The sequence below is a fragment of the Plecotus auritus genome (genome assembly GCF_963455305.1).
Source record: "Plecotus auritus genome assembly, chromosome: 3".
In the NCBI taxonomy this organism is placed as follows: domain Eukaryota; kingdom Metazoa; phylum Chordata; class Mammalia; order Chiroptera; family Vespertilionidae; genus Plecotus; species Plecotus auritus.
The window spans coordinates 41,665,864-41,686,431 of NC_137772.1; the positions used below are offsets into that span (position 1 = coordinate 41,665,864).

At 38.8% G+C, this 20,568-nt stretch overlaps 1 protein-coding gene and 1 pseudogene across 3 annotated transcripts in view; one reads left to right on the top strand and one right to left on the bottom strand.

Annotated features, from left to right (window-relative positions):
- Window positions 1-20,568, bottom strand: part of PCCA (propionyl-CoA carboxylase subunit alpha) — a 402,018-nt gene that overhangs the window by 88,309 nt on the left and 293,141 nt on the right. The window lies entirely within an intron of this gene.
- Window positions 14,619-15,463, top strand: LOC308244790 (coiled-coil domain-containing protein 137-like; annotated as a pseudogene). Its single transcript has one exon. The product of its transcript is annotated as a coiled-coil domain-containing protein 137-like (transcript).

Sequence of the window (20,568 nt, forward strand, 5' to 3'; positions counted from 1 at the left end):
TACAACCTGAAATAAAACATTTTTATGACTGTTCAAATAAAATGTGCTATATCCATACAAGAGAATATTATTTAGCAATGAAATGAAATGTTGATACATGCTACAACATAAATGAACCTGAAAACATAATACTGAAAGAAGCCAGTCACAGAGGATCACAGTTATATGGTTCCATTTGTATGAAATGTCCAGAAGAGAAAATCTATAGAGACAGAAAGTGGGGGAGAGTGGTGGAAATGGATGGGGGATTGAGGGTGGCAAATATGGGTAATGGGCCTTATTGGGCATTATAAAAATGTTCTAAAATTGACTGTGGTGAGGGTTACACAACTCTGTGAATATACTACAAGCTAATGAACTGTACAATTTAATGGACAAATGGTAAGGCATGTGAATTATCCTATCTAATAAAGAGAGAATATGCTAATTGACTGTCATGCCCTCACAAAGATGGCGGCACCCACAGCCAATAAGGAGGGAATATGCTAATTGACCATCACGCCCTCAAAGATGGCGGCACCCACAGCCACAAGATGGCGGCGCCCAGTGCCCTCAGCCCTGCTGGGGCGGCAGGCGTGCGGCACAGCTGGGCCTGCCCCCAGGCGGGTCCAGCCACTCTGCGTGCCTGCCTCCAGAGTCCCCCAGTCCCCTCAGCCCCCCAGCCACCCAGGGCTGGCCCGAGGCGCAGGCAAGCCTCGGATGGCGGCTGCCCAGCCGCCCAGGGCCACCCAAGGCTCAGGTAACCAGGGACGGCCGAGGCTTGCGCTGCCAGCAGTGGCAGCAGGAGAGGTGTGATGGGGGCATTGCCTTCACCTGATCTCCGGGTCACCTCCCCCACCTGAGGGCTCCTGGACTGTGAGAGGGGCAGGCCGGGCTGAGGGAACCTCCCCCCCGCCCCCCGTCCAGTGCATGAATTTTCATGCACCAGGCCTCTAGTATTTTAATAAAGCTATTTAAGAAGTAAGAAACAAAAAAATAGGGGAGGGAATGCTATTCTTTCAAAAATTAGAAGAACTTTTGTGATAAATTAAAGACGACCTAAGACCTAAAAATGGATATATATGCATATAAAATGTTCATAAATTAAAAGAGTTTTAGTATTATTAAATGTTATCTCCTAAATTGATCTATATAGTCAGTGTAATCACAATTTTTAAAATCTAGCAGGCTTTGTTTTTTCAGTAGAAATTGATAAGTTGATTCCAATTTATATATAGAATATTAAAAAATTTTGAAAAACAAGCAAAGGTACAGTAATCAAGACACTGATGTAAGAATAGACATATTTATTAATAGAACAAAACTAAGAGTTCAGAAACCCACACATAAATGACTAGTTGATTTTCCCCAAAAAGTGCCAAGTTAGTAAATGTGGAAATATAGATTGTCAACAAATTGAACATCTATAGTCAAAAAAGTAAACCCCACACCATCAAAAAAAATTCAAAACTATTAAAATTAAATGTAAAACCTAAAACTTCAGAAAGAAAACATGAGAGAAATCTTTATGAATGACCTAGGGCCAAGCAAAGATTTCTTAGGACACAAAAAATAAAAATCTAACAAGAAAAAGTAGATGAACTGGAATTTATCAAAATTATAAATTTCTGTTTGAAAGACACATAAGAAAAGGAAAATCAAGCCATAAATTGGGAGAAAATATCTGCAGAATACATTTCTGATAAAGGACTTATATCCAAAATACACAAGTAACTCTCACTCATAACTCAATAAGAAAAACAATTAAATTTTTTATAATGGGCAAAAAATTTTGTCAGAGACTTCACCAAAGGAGAAAAATAAATGAAAGCACATCATTGACTGATTGTTAAGAAAAGGCAAATTAAAACTGTAATGAAATTGCACTACATAGCCATTAGAATGGCTAAAATGAAAAAGAGTGATAAAATACTAAGAGCTGATAAAGATGTGGAACAATTAGAATTTTCATTTATTATTAGAATGAAAAATAGTAGACCCACTTCAGAAAACTCCAGAAAAGTGAAAAGATATATACATACAAAGAACTACATGTGAATGCATAGAGGTTCATTTATGATAGCAGAATATATATCAGAATGTTACATCAGCCACAAACTAAAATTAAAAAAGCCCAATAAACTGATTAATGGATAACAAATAAAGTATATCTATACAATGAAAAAGTAATTAGCAATAATCATCTCAAAGGCATTACACTAAGGGAAGGAGAATAACTTTGACTACTAGTAAGAAGAACTATGAGGGAAGACTGTGGGGTGATGTAAGTGTTCTAAATCTTGATTTTGGTGGTGATCATACAGCGATATATTTTTGTCAAAACTCAATCAAACCATCAATTAAAAAGAGTAAATTTTATATAAATCATACATCAAATATGACTTTAAAAATTGAAAGACAGGGAGGAAAATCTACCTCTTTAAAAATTGAAAATTGTATTTTGAACTACATTTGATATATCTTCCCTTCCTGAAAAACTGAGTTCTCTTCCTTCATCCTCTGCTATTGAATGGATAGATGTAAATGTTAACTTGGCAGGTAGGACACAAGGAAAGTTCCTTCCAGATAGAAATGTGAAAATTAAAAGAGGCCCTTTTCAGGTGCCCGTGTATTACATGAAGGAAAGATAGCAGGAAAGATGAAGATATCAGAGATCAAAGTCCTTCCTTATTCCTCTTCTGCATGGACCTTGGGAACAGACAGTTCAGTGTAGAGAGATGGGTGAAAATATTCCAACAGGTAACAAGTATGTACTCTAAAAACATATAGGCTGGAGGATTTCTTTTAGAAAACAATATAGGAAAGGCTATAGGCTTCTAGTAAAGCCCATTACTATGTTTCATGGCATTCCTAATGTGGTGTCTGGTGTCATAGCAATAGTGCACCATTGAGGGAGGGAGAGGCTAGATATCATGGTAGGAACCCAGAAGTCCCTATCTGTCTAGTAGGATGACTAGAAAAGGTCTAAGTCAGGATAAAGACCATGTATTACACAGGGGACTCCATGACTGTAAGCAAACAGTAACCAGGACTGTGGTAGCAGAAGCCTCTTCAATGACAAACAGGATGAATCATTACTCAGCAGTCACCAGTCCAGATTCTCCTTGTAAGGACAGTGTGGGTCTGAGTTATCTTCACCTCCATAGTTTTGAGGGGAATCTGACCACCTCCCCAAAGGCCCCTTTTACTTGCACCCAGAGGCTACACCTTAGTGGAAGCTGGAAGAAGGGGGAAGAAGCCTGAAGCACTGTGGCACCTGAGACTGTTTAAACCAAGAGTCCAAGATCCTGTTTATTGCCAAGTTTTCCTCCCTTACCCCCGACTACAGGTAGAGGGCTTATGAGAAGATTACATGTGATAGAAAATAAACATTTCTTTATACACCTGGTAATGAGTATAATTTTGCAACTTCACTATATAATTAAAGAAAGGAAACTATTATAGTTCCAAATCATAAACTATGAAACATATATGCAAATTTTAATGAGGAAAGAGAACATGCTGGAAGCCTTCATATGCCTTCTCAGGCCTCAAGCAGTAAACAGACTTCTCAAAAAAACATAATTTTGAACAGCAGATGCAATTATTCTATTGAATCTATCATTCAATGTGTGAAATCCAGATGTAAGTAAAAGCCATATTAGAGGTAGAAAATGGTTCTTTGAGCCACATTTTATGACCATAGAAAGGTAGGGGCAAAATTAACTGAAGAGTTCTTGTTACTATGCCTCATATATTGTTCACACCTAATTTTTCACCCAAGAGTGACTGAAGCAATAGATGTAAAGTAGCATTTCCTTATTCTCACACAGAACATGCCACTCTATCTTTTCAATGCCAGAAGCAAATGGGAAATGAAACCTAGGACAAAGAAAATAACATATTTAGTGAGAGGGCATTCGGGTAATAAGCTTAACAAGGAAAAGCTGCAGGTTACCCAACCATCTACCTAATGCAACATAAACAATAATCAGAATAACCAATACTAGATCTTTGCATACTAATTGCAAAAAATATTTTTATAAAGAGAAAATGGTAAATTAAGAGCATATAACACAAGAACTACTCAAAGAAACACAGGAAGAGTTCAGATAAATAATTCTACGAAGTCTCAAAGACAACCATAGGAAATGTGACCCCTCTTTTAAAAAAAAGAGCTCAAAGAAGAAAAACAAAGGTTCAAAGAAGAGATTATACAACAACAGAAGGAAATGAAAATCAAGCTGGTAGAACCCAGGGAAAAAAAAAAGAAGAAAAAAATAACATTATAAAGATAAAAGCCATGTTAAGAAACAACCAAAAATAGAATGTTACTAAAAAGACAAGCATATGGAGAAATATAAAACAAAACAGAAGAGACCAACAATATAAAAGAAATTTATAGAGAAGACAATAGATATGGAGAAGGGAGAAACAGGATCCAAAGAAAATGCAAAAGTCTTATTCAAAAAGGCTTTTAAAAATGGATATAAATTCAAAGATATGAAATGTAAAACTTTTCAAAATAAATAAAAGCTTGAAGGTATAGAATGATGTTTATGGAACTTTAAGAATAAAGAAAAATTATGTGGGTATTTAGACAAAGATAAGAATTCATGCACAAGCAAGAAACAAACCACAGGTCAACCTAATTTCTCAAGAGCAACATGATCACAGACCACAAGCCATGTGGTCTCAAAACTAAAAATAAAGAATGCTGTCCCCCAATTTTATACCTAGCCAACATACCCTTAAAATACACAGAATATAAACATAAATGTAGCATGTAAGAACTTAGTGCCCCTTCTTTAAAAATGAGGCATCTCTATACATACTAGCAGGAAACTATTCTGAAGAATAGTGTTTATAGCATGCTATCACTTAGGAAAAAAAAACAGAAACAAAAACAAAAAAACCTGCATGTTTGTTTTTAAAGGCATCAACTATCTCTGAACTAACATATAAGAGGAGCAGAGAGGCTGAGAGAAAGGGAGGAAAGGGAGACTTGCTTATCAATGCAAACCCATTTATATGTTTTTAATTTTGCCCTGCCCACATACCATATTATATATTTAAAAATTTTAGCCCTGGCCAGTTTGTCTCAGTGGTTAGAGCGTCAGCCTGCAATCAAAGCTTGAGAGTTCGATTCCTGGTCAAGGGCGCATACTAGTACTTTGGCTTCAGGTTCCCTAACCCCTGTAGGAACACATGTGGGAGGCAGCCAATTGATGTGTGTGTGTGTGTGTGTGTGTGTGTGTGTGTGTGTGTGTCCCTCCCTTTCACTCTCTCTAGAAATCAATGGAAAAAATATTCTTGGTAGAGAATTAAAAGAAATAAATACATATATACATTCATACATAAAATAAAAATTTTAAAGCGAGGATAAGTATAAGTGGTAATTTCCTCTCTCATTGTAGCATGCAATCAATACCTACTTTAGACCTTTCAGTAATAGGCACACAATAAACAGTTGCTATTCTTTCAAATTTTCCTTTTGGCTAACAGAAAAATGTTTATTTCAATTTGTCTGGTCATAGATTTACTGATATCATCTATGGGACCCATTTTTACAATTTATTTCAGATCATCTCTCTTTCTCTACCCTCTTTTTTATCTGAAAATGGGGAACCTGAGCCAGCAATGCTGAATGAAAACCTCTTCTATATCTAAAATTCTATGATTTTATGGTTACAAAGCCCTTTTATTTAAGCTATATTTAGACAGTTAATTTTGAATATGTCATATTCCAATATTAGAAAGGGATATTTTGTTTTGCTCAAACACCCATTCAGGGTTGGAAGTTTTCAAGATCTTTCCTTTAACAATAAAAGCTAACAAAATAAATAAAATTCAATGTGAGAATAAAAAGAAAAATAGACCAAGAGTGAAGTAACAAATGACAAATTATTCTGGGCTCAAGTAAAATTTCACACCTTTTCAAGGCAGATAATATTGTAGAAATGTTCCAGCACTATGAAAACACTAGAATTTTTAGGTTATTTTAAACTCTATGTTAAAAAAAAATCAAAAGATACAACATCTCTGTTTAGAAAGTAACAAATATTTTATGTCTTTAATTTAAATTGACCTAGGAGTCAAAGTACACCAAGTTTACATGAATTATCACCTACCAATGACTCACACTGTTGGCAGATGACCTCCTCTTTCCTGAAACTGAAGCCATCAGTCCTCTTATTTTCTTGCATGGACCATCCTCCTCCCTTGACTTCTCTCTCACACTGACTACTTCCCCTCTGTTTCAAGCATGGACAGAACCTCGTATTTTCACTGCATGTACACCTGAACCACTATGCTCGGAAACTACCAAACCATTTCTCTCCTTTTCTCTGACAGGTTCTAGAACAAATGTGCTATACCTATATTCTTACCACATATCTTTCCCCTTCTATAACCTTCTACAATCTAGCTGCTAAAAGTATATTCTAAAAGGTCACAAGTCTGTTTCAGGAATTTTTACATCTAAACTGCTACACAATCAATGCTGATGGCTCAGCTGCAGTGGGACATCATGCCCATGTCATGATATAAACCCACCCCTGGTATATGACTTCTCCACAAATGCTCAGCTACTTTGTGTGATGGAGCCATAAAGAGATGGGGAGGCTGAGTTCATCTGAGTTTGGGTTTGATGGAAGAATGAAAGGGGTTGAGAAAGTTAAGATTATTTGTAAGTGAATGCAGGGAACCTAAGATGGATAAAGGAGGAAAACAGGAGTGGAGGTCTGTGGATGGAGAGAAAATATAAGGACTTGTGCATGGAGTCAGAGACAGACCTAAAACTGGTTGCTAGTCTTCAGATGCAGGGGAGGGACCCTAAAGGTTGCCAAGAGGAAGGCGAGGTAGTGATGTAGACCAATGGTGTGAACTTCAGCACGAGGGTTTTGCAAGAGGAAGGTGAACAGTGGTCTAGAATGACACTAGGAGAAAAACGATCCCACCTCCCTTCTCTGTTGATGACAAAGCAAGAGCGATACAGAGGGCACCAGTGGAAAGGGTTGAGAGGAAATAAAGAAATTGTATCAGGGAGAGGGAATAATGGCGGCGGAATAGACAGACGTGTTCCGAGCCTTGTCCCGGAGCAGAAAGAAAGAACAGCTGAGGGACGCACAAGGAGTGTTTGTTGGCTGGTTGGGAGACAGCTGAATTCCAGAAGGAGGTGGGGGACTGCTGAACGGGGTTCCCCTGACCTGGCAGCACCAACTGCGGCTGGGTCCCCTCCCGGAGCTGCGGGCTTGGACGCGGAGTCTACGCCATCTTGATCCGGAAAGTGGAGCTTATCTGAAGCCTGAGAATCCACAACTGCGGCACCCCAGGAACAGCTGCGAGCCCCAGAACAACGCTCCCCAACTGGCGCAAGCACACGGGTTCAGAGGAGCTCTACACTCCACCACGGAAAGGTCAGATTTCGCCTGGGATAAGGTGAGGTCTCTGGTCCCGGCGGGAGAGAGGAACGCGCGTTTTGCGGGAGCTGGAGGACCAGGGAAGTCTGTGCCTAGAAAAATCCGTGGCTGTAGGGGCTGGCGTGATCTGTGATTGTGGAAAGAGGTCCTCAGAGCTGCTAAGAGAAGGGCACTCTAAAAAGCAACCCATTTTGATCTGAAGTGCAGGGACACCCTAAGAATTTCAGGCTGTCCAGACTTACGCGCAGCCCGTGCGCTCCCTTTGTGCCTGGGTTTACTCGCAGTCCCGGAGTACACACAACTGGGCTTTTTCCTCTTCAAATCCTTGCTTCTGATTACTAAGCCCAATACATAGGATCACCCAGTTGGGGACACCCTGGGAGACTGCAGGGGAAAGTTGTTTTTCTGGAACCTGGGGATCGGAGCGGGGAGTGACCATCAGAGAGTCAGCTCTGAGGCAGACCACGCCCACAGGCCGGTGGCGAGTGCCACAGGGAAAGAAGGCTCTAACACTGCCTAGAGAGGCCATAGATAGACCCGGAAGTCAATCCAGAAACACTGCCACCCAGGGGCTGAATCACAAATTGACTCTTGCGTAATCAAAAATAAAGGAATACGAGAAATTAAGACACACCGCCTGCTTAAAATCAGGACTGGCTTACAACACCGAAGAGCAGTGGATCGCAGGGAACTGCAATACTGTCTGGACTGAGAAACAGGCGTGCCAAACAGAAAAACAGAGGAAGTGAATGACCTTCACTACTTCACATTTTATTTTTACCTTTTATTTATTTTATTTTTTTATTTTTTTTTATTTTCATTTTTTGCATCTTTTAATCAAGAAACTTTTTTTTCTTTTTTTCATCACTTGATTTTACCTTTTTAATGATTACATTTTTATTTTCAATCCGTATTATTACTACTGCTATTTTATCTTTTTTTTTTTTTTTTTTTAAAGTGTCATTTTATTTTCTCTTCATTTTATTTTGGGATTAGGGTTCTACATTCTATTTTTTATCTTTCCTTTAGCATCGTTTTACTCTATCTCAACTCTACCTTTAGGCCATCACTCTCTTCCTAACCTCCCCCTTTTCAGTGTCCTGTTTGTCTTACCCTTTTACTGCTTTAGATTTTCCCTATTGTTTCTGTTTACCCCTTGTTAAAATTTCACCCTACTTACATATCTAATCTCTAATCCCCTGCTCCAAGTCCACATACACCTCTCCCTTCGCTGTCTGAGCTATCCATAAACTTGTCCTTCTCTCTGTCCTTTTGTTGTTGTTTGCTTGAATGTAGATTATATCCAATTTTTATGCTGTTTTTGTGAGATTGTTTTGCTTATTCTTCTTTTGTTTATTTTTTTGTTTGTTTTGTGCTTCAGCTTTCCCTTGCCTCAATCCATATTAGTTGGTGTTGTAGTTTGTATTAATCCCCAGGCACTTGTTGCTGGCATTTGCTGGGATTAGTGATTGTTCTATTGGAGTTTTATCCCCAATATATATAGTCTGTTCCCCTTTCTCTCTTAGTCACTTTCTTGTCTCTCTTACTTTTTTTTTTCTCTTTACTTTCCCTTTTCCCAATTTCATTTTCACACTCCTTTTTTCTTTTTTTCTTTCTTTCTTTCTTTTTTCCTCTTCTTCTTTCTCTCCTATCACCTAATTTGCCTTTCTCTGGTGGTCACCTTTATTGGAGGTTATTAATATCGTGAATACATTCCTGTTCAGTGCCTTGTGAGTTGTACCTGGTAGTGCTGTATTTTGTGCCTTTAAATCAACCCAGGAGAGAGAGAACTACATAACCAGACACCCAGAGAAGAGAGACCATGGGGAGACAAAGAAGCAGCCCGCATATGAAAGAAAAGCAGGCATCACCAGAAAAGGAAGTAAACGAAATGGAGGCAAGCAACCTTCCAGAAAAAGAATTCAGAGAAATGGTCATAAGGTGGCTGAAAAGAATGGAAGACAAATTCGACAATATGAGCAAGAACCAAGAGGAAATGAAGAAGAACCAAGAAGAAATGAAAAATGACATCGCTGCTGTAAAGAACTCAATAGAAAGCATCAAGAGTAGACTAGAAGAAGCAGAGGACCGCATCAGTGAGCTAGAAGACAAGATGGAAAAAAATACCCAAGAAAAGCAACTTCTAGAAAAAAAAATTAAAAGGCAGGAGGAGAGTCTAAGGGAACTTTGGGACAACACGAAACAAAACAACATCCGCATAATAGGGGTTCCAGAAGGAAAGGAAGCTGAGCAAGGAATAGAAAACCTCTTTGAAGAAATAATGACAGAAAATTTCCCAGATATAGGGAAGAAAAAACCCACACAAATCCAAGAAGCTCACAGAGTCCCAAGCAAAATGAACCCCAAAAGACCGACGCCAAGGCACATTATAATTAAATTGGCAAACACCAACGACAAAGTAAGAATCTTAAAAGCAGCAAGAGAGAGACAGAAAGTTACATACAAAGGAACCCCCATCAGACTAGCAACTGATTTCTCAACAGAAACTCATCAGGCCAGAAGGGAATGGAATGAAATATACAAAGTCATGCAAAGGAAGGGGCTGAATCCAAGAATACTGTACCCAGCAAGGCTGTCAATCAAAATTGAAGGTGAAATCAGGAGCTTCACAGACAAAAAAGGACTAAGGGAATTTATTACCACCAAACCAGCAATGCAAGAAATGCTAAAGGGTCTACTGTAAAAAAAAAAAAAAAAAGAAAGAAAGAAAGAAAGAAAGAAAGAAAGAAACAGGAAGCGAAGAAGTAACACAGGGGTAAAGAATAGGAATGGCGACAAATAAGTACCTATCAATAATAACTTTAAATGTAAATGGATTAAATGCCCCAATCAAAAGACATAGGGTAACAGATTGGATAAGAAAACACGACCCATATATCTGCTGTCTACAAGAAACCCACCTCAGAAAAAAAGACGCACACAGACTGAGGGTGAAGGGATGGAAAAAGGTTTTCCAGGCAAATGGAACTGAAAAAAAAGCTGGGGTAGCAATACTTATTTCTGACAAATTAGATCTCAAACTGAAGGACATAACAAGAGATAAGGAAGGCCATTTCATAATACTAAAGGGAGCAATCCAACAAGAAGAAATAACTCTGGTAAACATATATGCACCCAATACAGGAGCACCCAAATACATAAAAAAACTCCTGGAGGATATTAAGGGAGACATTGACAGCAATACAATCATAGTAGGAGACTTTAATACCCCACTATCACCATTGGACAAATCCTCTAAACAAAACATCAGCAAAGAAACATCAATCCTAAATGACTCACTAGACCAGATGGAATTAATTGACATCTTCAGAACATTTCACCCCAAAGCCACAGAATATACATTCTTCTCAAGCGCACATGGGTCATTTTCAAAGATAGACCATATGTTGGGACATAGGCAAAGTCTCTTCAAATTCAAGAAGATAGAAATCATATCAAGCATCTTCTCAGACCACAGTGGCATAAAACTGGAAATCAACTACAATAAAAACAACCCAAAGAAATCAAACACATGGAGACTAAACAGCATGCTATTAAACCATGTCTGGGTTACCAGAGAGATCAAAGAAGAAATAAAAAACATCATGACAACAAATGACAATGAAAACACTACAATCCAAAATCTATGGGACACAGCGAAAGCAGTCTTGAGAGGGAAGTTCATAGCTCTACAAGCCTACTGCAAAAAACAAGAAACAGGGGTAATAAATTACCTAACCCAACAACTCAAAGAGTTAGAAAAAGAGCAACAAGAAAAGCCCAGTGTAAGCAGAAGGAAGGAAATAATAAAGATCAGAGCACAGATAAACGACATAGAGACCAAAGAAACAATACAAAAGATCAACAAAACCAAGAGCTGGTTCTTTGAAAGGATAAACAAGATTGATGAACCTCTAGCCAGGCTCACCAAGAAGCAAAGGGAGAGGACCCAAATAAACAAGATCAGAAATGAAAGCGGTGAAATAACAACAGATCCCGCCGAAATACAAAGGATTGTTAAAAAATACTACGAACAACTCTATTCCAACAAACTGGACAACCTGGAGGAAATGGACATATTCCTAGAAAAATATAACCTTCCAAAACTCAATCAGGAAGAATCTAAACAGCTCAACATGCCAGTAACTATGGAAGAAATTGAAGCAGTCATCAAAGAGCTTCCGGCAAACAAAAGCCCGGGGCCAGACGGCTTCACAGGAGAGTTCTACCAAACATTCAAGGAAGAACTAAAACCTATCCTCCTCAGACTATTCCAAAAAATTCAAGAGGAAGGAACACTTCCCAGCTCCTTCTATGAAGCCAGCATCACCCTAATACAAAAACCAGATAAAGACAACACAATGAAGGAGAATTACAGGCCAATATCCCTCATGAATGTAGATGCCAAAATCCTCAATAAAATTCTAGCAAATAGGATCCAGCAGTACATCAGAAAGATCATACACCATGACCAAGTAGGATTTATCCCAGGAATGCAAGGATGGTTCAATATCCGCAAATCAATAAATGTGATACATCACATAAACAAATTGAGAGATAAAAATCACATAGTCATATCAATTGATGCAGAAAAAGCATTTGACAAAATCCAACACCCTTTCTTGATAAAAACTCTCAACAAGGTGGGAATAGAAGGATCATACCTCAACATCATAAAAGCTATATATGATAAACCCACAGCTAACATCATACTCAATGGGCAAAAACTAAAACCATTTCCCCTAAGAACAGGAACAAGACAGGGATGCCCACTCTCACCACTCCTGTTTGACATAGTACTGGAAGTATTAGCCACTGCAATTAGACAAGAAGAAGAAATAAAAGGCATCCAAATTGGAAAAGAAGAAGTAAAGCTGTCCTTATTTGCAGATCACATGATATTGTACATAAAAAACCCGAAAGACTCCATCAAAAAACTAACAGACTTAATAAATGAATTCGGCAATGTAGCAGGATACAAAATTAACACCAAGAAATCTATGGCATTTCTATACACCAACAATGAACTTACAGAAAGAGAGACTAAAAAAGCAATCCCATTTTCCATCGCACCAAAAAAATTAAGATACTTAGGAATAAACCTAACCAAGGAGGTAAAAGACCTATATGCGGAAAACTACAGGACACTGAAAAAAGAGATAGAGGAAGATGTAAACAGATGGAAGAACATACCATGTTCATGGATTGGTAGAATCAACATCATTAAAATGTCCATACTACCCAAAGCAATCTATAGATTCAATGCACTCCCCATTAAAATACCAACGGCGTATTTCACAGACCTAGAAAGAACTCTCCAAAAATTCATCTGGAATAAAAAAAGACCCCGAATAGCCACAGCAATCCTGAGAAAGAAGAATAAAGTAGGAGGGATCTCAATACCAGATTTCAAGCTGTATTACAAAGCCACTATCATCAAAACAGCCTGGTACTGGCACAAGAACAGACATATAGATCAATGGAACAGAATAGAGAATCCAGATATCGACCCAAACCAATATGCGCATTTAATATTTGACAAAGGAGGCATGAGCATACAATGGAGTCAAGACAGTCTCTTTAATAAATGGTGCTGGGAAAATTGGACAGATACATGCAAAAAAATGAAACTAGATCACCAACTTACACCATACACAAAAATAAACTCAAAATGGGTACAGGACTTAAATATAAGACGGGAAACCATAAAAATACTAGAGGAATCCACAGGCAGCAAAATCTCAGACATATGCCAAAAGAACTTTTTCAGTGATACTGCCCCTAGGGTAATGGAAGCCAAACAGAAAATAAACAAATGGGACTACATCAAAATAAAAAGCTTTTGCACAGCAAAAGAAACCATCAACAAAACAACAAGAAACCCCACTGTATGGGAGAACATATTTGCAAATGGTATCACTGATAAAGGTTTAATTTCCAACATCTACAGGCAGCTTATACAACTTAATAAAAGGAAGATAAATGATCCAATAAAAAAATGGGCAACGGACCTAAATAGAAGCTTTTCGAAAGAAGACAGAAGGAAGGCCAAGAGACACATGAAAACATGCTCAAAGTCACTAATTATCCGAGAGATGCAAATCAAAACAACAATGCGATACCATCTCACACCTGTCAGAATGGCTATCATCAACAAATCAACAAACGACAAGTGTTGGCGAGGATGCGGAGAAAAAGGAACCCTCGTGCACTGCTGGTGGGAATGCAGACTGGTGCAGCCACTGTGGAGAACAGTATGGAGTTTCCTCAAAAAACTGAAAATGGAACTCCCATTTGACCCAGTAATCCCACTCCTAGGAATATATCCTAAGAAACCAGAAACACCAATCAGAAAGGATATATGCACCCCTATGTTCATAGCAGCACAATTTACAATAGCTAAGATTTGGAAACAGCCTAAATGCCCATCAGCAGATGACTGGATCAGAAATCTATGGTACATCTACACAATGGAATACTATGCTGCCGTAAAAAAGAAGGAATTACTACCATTTGTAGGCACTTGGATGGAATTAGAGAACATTATGCTAAGTGAAATAAGCCAGTCAATGAAAGAAAAATACCACATGATCCCACTCATTTGGGGATAATGAAAAACATTATAAACTGATGAACAAAAAGATAGTTACAGAGGCAGTAAAGCATCAAACAGACTGTCAAATTACAGTGGTAAGGTTAGGGAGAGGTGGGGGAAATAAGAGATCAACTGAAGGACTTATATGCATGTATATAAGAGTAACCAACGGATGCAAAACATTGGGGGTTGAGGGCATATATGGGAGTGGGGTGGGGGTGGGGGGCAATGATAAGATATGTACACATATAATACCTTAATAAAAATTTGAAAAAAAAAAAAAAAAAGAAATTGTATCAAATCATAGGAAATCGACTTAGGAGTAATGGATGACTGGAGAGGCTTTCAAAAGCCCAACTCTCCATCATCACCACTACAGCCTTAAGCCCAACCTGCCATCAGCTCACCAGGACTACTACAATAGACTAGTCTTGCCACATACAGTCTTCCATGTCTCCAAAGCGTTTTCCTCACTACAGGCACAGTAAACTTTTGTAACCACAATGCTTATCATTTATAAACTCATGGATAAAGGGAAATAAAGAAAATTTGCCCAATGGAGGTCCTGCCTGCTTTTAAAAAATGTAAAGAAGTGGCTTCTCCCCGGACCCCGGTGCGTGCAGATGGCAGGAGCCAGGCTCCGAGCAGCGCCCCCACCCCACCCCCCGCAGATAGGGGGGCCTAGGGCCCCAGAGTGGCCGCAGGGGCGGCGGCAGCAGCTACTGGGGAAGCAGTGGGCGCCCTGGCCCAGGCTGCGCAGCCAAGAAAAGCAGAAAGTGAATTGCAAGCCCAAGAACCAGGATGAACAGGAAATCCCTTTCCGTCTCCGGGAGATTATGAGGAGCCGCCAGGAAATAAAAAACCCCGCCAGTAACAAGAAGAGGAAGAAAGAGGCCTAGGCGGCCTTCAGAAAGACGTTGGAGGAGGCAAGGGGAGTGGATCCAGACAACGCGGTCTCCAAGTTCAAGCAGAAGTGGGAGTCCCACGGGGCCTACATCCAGCGCATGGAGCAGGAGGCCCAGCACGTGCTGTTCCTCTGCAAAAACCAGGCCGACCAGCAGCCCGAGGCGCAGGTGGCTCCCAAGAAGTCGGAGGGTAAGAAAGTGTTCCAGAAGCGGCGGCACGATAAAGTACGGAAGGAAAGAGGGAAAGGCAGCGGAGAGGCTGGAGCAGGAGCTGCTCGGAGACACCGTGAAGTTTGGTGAGGGCGCCTGCAGTCCCCTGAGCTGACCGCCAAGCCCAGGAAGAGCGTGAGCACGGGCCAGCCTGGCAAGAAATCACTGATGCTGGCGATGCTTTTGAGCCCTGGCGGTGTGTCCCGGCCTCCATCCACCTCCATGGCCCGACAGCGGGTCGTGGCAGAGGAGAGCGGACTGTGCAGGCCTACAGGGCGATAAAGAAGCGGCAGTAGCAGGGGCCTCAGTCAGACCACCTCCCTCCCAGGAAGAAGCCAGAGACCGGCCTTTGAGAGACTAGGGTTCCTGCAATGGGTGGGGGTGAGGGGCACAGGGGTCCCCAGATCAAAGTCCTTTCCCTGGACGCACCCACGGACATAGCCTGGTGCACCAGCTCCCGAGTTCGGGAAAGGGCTCCAGTCTTTGCTCTCATTTTTTCCTCCCTAAAAACCACTCTTTCAAGCGAGACCATCCGCCAGGCCCCTGTGCCACGGGACATCATCTGTGCTGAGCCAGCGCCTGGTTAAGTCACAGCCAGTCACACCCGGCACTGTTTCCAAGCCTAGCATCGCCCTCAGCTGTTCAGCACACACAGGTCCAGGCTGAGACAACCACGGGCCAATCCCATAATCCCATCCCTAAGTGCCAACTGATTGTAGACGCTGTGGACTCGGGCCAACTGAATCCATCACAGGCTCCTGGGATTCACCAGAGCAGCACAACTGGATTGAGGCAGGTGGGGGCCAGTGCAGGGGGGTGAGGGAGGAGCGGGGGCAGGACCCACGAGGGGTGGTCGGCATCTACCCCACAGGCTCCCAGTGCCAGTTAAGTCCCCACAGAGGCAGCTGGAGTCCATGCAAGCCTTGGGTCTAAGGTGGAGACCAATGACAGCACCACACCAAGGAGCGTGGGCAACAGGAAGCATTTCTCACGGGAAGCCATCCTTGGAGGAGAGCCACCTGGGCAGTTGTCAGTCCTCCAAACAAGACCTGGTATCTTTCGACACTGATCTGACTTGGGTTCCCAGCTCTCAGATGCAAGGTGCTCTCTCCCTGCCTCTGATATGGAGTCAGAGACCACTGATCCCTCAGGTGGGGGGTGTGGTACTTAGAGACCAACATCTGGGTTCTAGAAATGCTCACTGATGCTGAGATGTCATTGTTTCTCAACCATTTTTGCAGACAGGCCTTAGAAATATAATTTTAAAAATGTATATATATGTAAGTTTAAAGTTCTGAATTTGTATTGATATTTGCTATTAAATTTTAATGTTTTAAGTTTAAAAAATGTAAACTTCAAAAAGATGTGTATACGGCAACCTTTAGTATCAGGACATCATGTGTCTCAACATCCTGTAAAGGTTTAAAGATTATATTTTATTTAAAGTATTGCTATTATATGTTTTAATTAATCAGAACAAGGCAGTAATAGGTAGAATTCATGAAATTCATCTCAACATGCTCTATTTTCTAACAACTTTCCCCCAGCTTAACCAAAGAGATGGGTTTTATTGAAAATTATTCATAATACTATTATTTATGATGCTTAAAACGACACTTCAAAGATACGATTTCTTCCTCATTTCAAAAATCATTTCCTCACATTTAATAATCTACCTATAACTTTGCATTCCATTAAAAGCATTTAACTGCATTTGTGGTACAAATAATGTTGATGTGGAACATTTTCCATGAGTTGTTTGGAACATTCAATTTTCCTATCTACGTAATCATAAGGGGAAGAGAAAGTGCACACCCTAAATTAATTTGACATTTGAGAGAGATTACTTACATCCTTTACCATTAAAAACAAAAAAAGCACTTCCCCAGCGATACCTCATGACAATTAAAATATTACAGCTTCTACTGCAATAGGCACCTGCAAAACGTTTTTTTCAAGATGAGGAATGTAAAACTTAGAAAACAAAATATTTGCCAAAAAAGCATTTCCAAAAATAATATGAATTTGGGAAGATTCAGGCAGCAAGAGGTGTTTCTGATTCACCATAGAAGTTGTCCTTTTTGTCATACTCAAATTTTAAATTCTTTTTTGTCATCAAATGTTAAGAAGATAAGCATTGTGCAGAATTAAATCTAAGATAAAAATCAAGGTATTCACTATTTAAAAAAGACTTTGATCATATATCTTGCTTCTATTTCTGAAAATAATGTGAAGGGGGAAAAGGTTTGTTAATTAAACTATAACTAATTCTCAGAAGGGAATAACTAGTTCCTGCCCCTTTAATAGGCTTTCACAGTGTATCTTAAAAATAATCACTCAGCACAAAAAGTGGGAAAAAACCTGCAATTTTCTCATTTGACTATTAGGCTGGAAAGGACCCTAGAAATAATATACTCTGACCCAAACCGCTCCTCCTATTTCAGATATAAGGAAATTAAAGAACCATGCAAATGATGTAAGTTATAGAAGCAATTATCTTGCAATTCTCCTCAGAGCATTTCCCGTAAGTCCAGGTGTCAAAAGCAAAAGTAACGTAATCTAAATACTAAGATATAGTACTTATATTCAGTAGACACACTGCATATTTATACCTTGAAAGAAAAGATTTTCCTAGAGATAAAGATGTTTATTGTTTCTTTTTGGATCTTATCTCTAACTACTGACAACAACAAAAAAATGATTATTAAATAGTATATCAAATATATGCGGTATATCCACATTCCCCAGTAACAAAATGCAGTTAATTAAATTGGGATATTGCCACTGTTTAACATTATTATAGTTCACTGACTGCTACATAAACTGCTGCTAGATATGTGAAACACAAATATATATATTTTTAATTCTATACGAGGTTGAGAATAAGAAGCTTATAATTTTCTTATTGTTTAGATTTAAAGTCTTTGCTAAGTTACTTGCTCCACCATTTGTTTCTCAGGTAAAATACGATAAAATTGACACAAACATTTTTTTATTCTGTGATGATAATTAATGATTCTTAACATTTTAATATGAACTAGAACTGTCTTATATCTTAATATAATATAAAAAGCACAGGTATTCTTAATCCTGCTCTTCTATTTGCTAAGATAATTTATTATTCCAAAATATAGTTATGTACCTCTAATACCCTTTCAGAGGGAAATGAGATGCATGTTCTCTGAAAACAAAAGGAGACAACCATTTTTCCTAAGTTTCTTCTTTATCACTATCTCCTTGGAAACAATCTTTTATTTTTCTCCCAAATATATAATAACAAAAACATCAAGAAGAATTATACATAATAATGATGACCTGTTAATCTGTCACAAAAAGATTATATTAAATATGCATGTGCTATAAATGTAATTAAATTTATCTCAAAAGATGTGAATTGCAAAAACAAATTTTAGGTACTGATCTACAATCAGCCAGGCTGACTAGTTTCTGTTTCATTATCACCTCATTAATTGATCAGAAACAACATTAATTTCAGTTGTATGTGGTTTTTCTTAAATCTTACATTATGTTGCCAACAGTTTAATTATATTAGTAGTTTCTTTTGGACTGGTGTGATAAGGTCATTCTCTGCAGATAATACTGTAAATTATATCAGCTTAATGAATAACTCCAGATAGATGAGTTTAGCATAAGGAGCAACTTAAGCTGCCTTTACGTCTACCAAACCTGCCAAATCATGGTGGAATCCTGTGCTTTCTATGTAGTATTGTCATCAATAGAATGATTGTATTTGAACCTCAGCTCCACAAATTAGCTAACCATTCATGTCTCAGATTCCTCATATGTAAAATATATGCTCACAGAATAGTAGTGAGGCATAAATTAAACACTTAGACTAACTAGTACCTGGCACATAATAAGTCCTCAATAAATGCTTGTTGGTGGTAGTTCAATTTAGTGATTCTATGCACTCCTCCCACAGTAACGACTAGTCTCTATCTACTTTTCTTCTTTTTCAAACATACCTACTTTTGTTTGATCTTCCATTTTCTTATGCTCCATTAAAACCTCCTCCATTATCCTTTTAATTCCATCTGATTCCTATTTGCTCCTCTTTTTGCTTTTCATATATATTCTGCTATCACATATGTCTCCCATTAAAATCCCATTTTACCTAAGCTGGTGGCTCACCACCACAGAACCCACACATGATCAGGCTATAGGTCATTTACAATAATGTCCAAGTCCTCCCTCTTCCTAAATTCCCATATACTGCAATTGTAACATGGTATTTCCTATTCCCACCTCCTTTATATTATCTATCTTTAACTGTTTAGCATTTTAGTACTATCCTTAGGCACAGAAAATGTGCCCCAAAAGCCCATTTCTCCTGCCTTCCAAGGATTATCTAGTCTGTACTCTTTTCTCAGTCTCTGTGGCCATCATTGGCATTATTTCCAATGCACATACTAAGATATGTATTATCTTTTTTCTACATTGCAATACCAATAACATATTTGATAATTTTATACTTATATTTTAAACTAGTGGTGGCAAATTTATTCCCCTTAAATCCTCTCATGAATTATAAATCCAATAACAAAATGTTTTTAAGCATGAACAATAAAAGTTTTATGGTTTTTGTGGGTTTTTTGCTATTATGGTTTAGCTAAGTTTCTTGGATAAAGGTGAGATATGGGAATTGATGCCCAAAACTACTAATCAAGTCCATCCAGTGAATAAACTAATAAACATCCTATTACTCTGTAAGTATCAACGATATCTGAAGGAAGACACTGATAAAATTTAATTACCCATTAAGTTGATCATAAAAATAATGCACTTGGAAAGAATCAATGGCACAACTTATTAGCTCTATAAACTAGGGGCATAATCTTACTACTAATAATAAGTAAGGTTAACTGAGTTACCAGTATTTTTTCATTGCTCCTAACAGAAAATAGAAAAATGGTGCAATCAGTTTCTATTTTTCGAATGAATGGTCATGGAAAGTATTTTTATTTTGTTCCTTTTCTGTGAAATAACTTCAAATATACATAAAAATTGCAGCAATAGTACATCAAGCTCAGATTTGCAAGTTGTTAGCAATTTTGGCCAGTAAAGAATAAGTGTTATGATGTCTCAATGTCCCTTAATATTTTAGCCTGTATGCCCAAGTACAACAGGGACACTCTGTACTGTACAACCAGCAAATTAGGAAGTTAATATCGATCCAATATTATCATCGAATCCACAAGCCCTATTCAAATATCGCAAATTGCCCCAATAATGCCCTTTATGGCATGTCCAGGGTCTAATTTTCACTCCAGCATTTAGTTGTCGCATCTCTCTGGTCTCTGTCCCTCTGCAACAGTGCCTTAAATTGGCCTTGTCTTTCACGACCTTGACATTTTTTAAGAGTATACACCATTATCTTGTAGAGAGTCCCTCCATTTGGGAAAATGCTTCCTCATGATTATGCATTTTTACCAGGAAT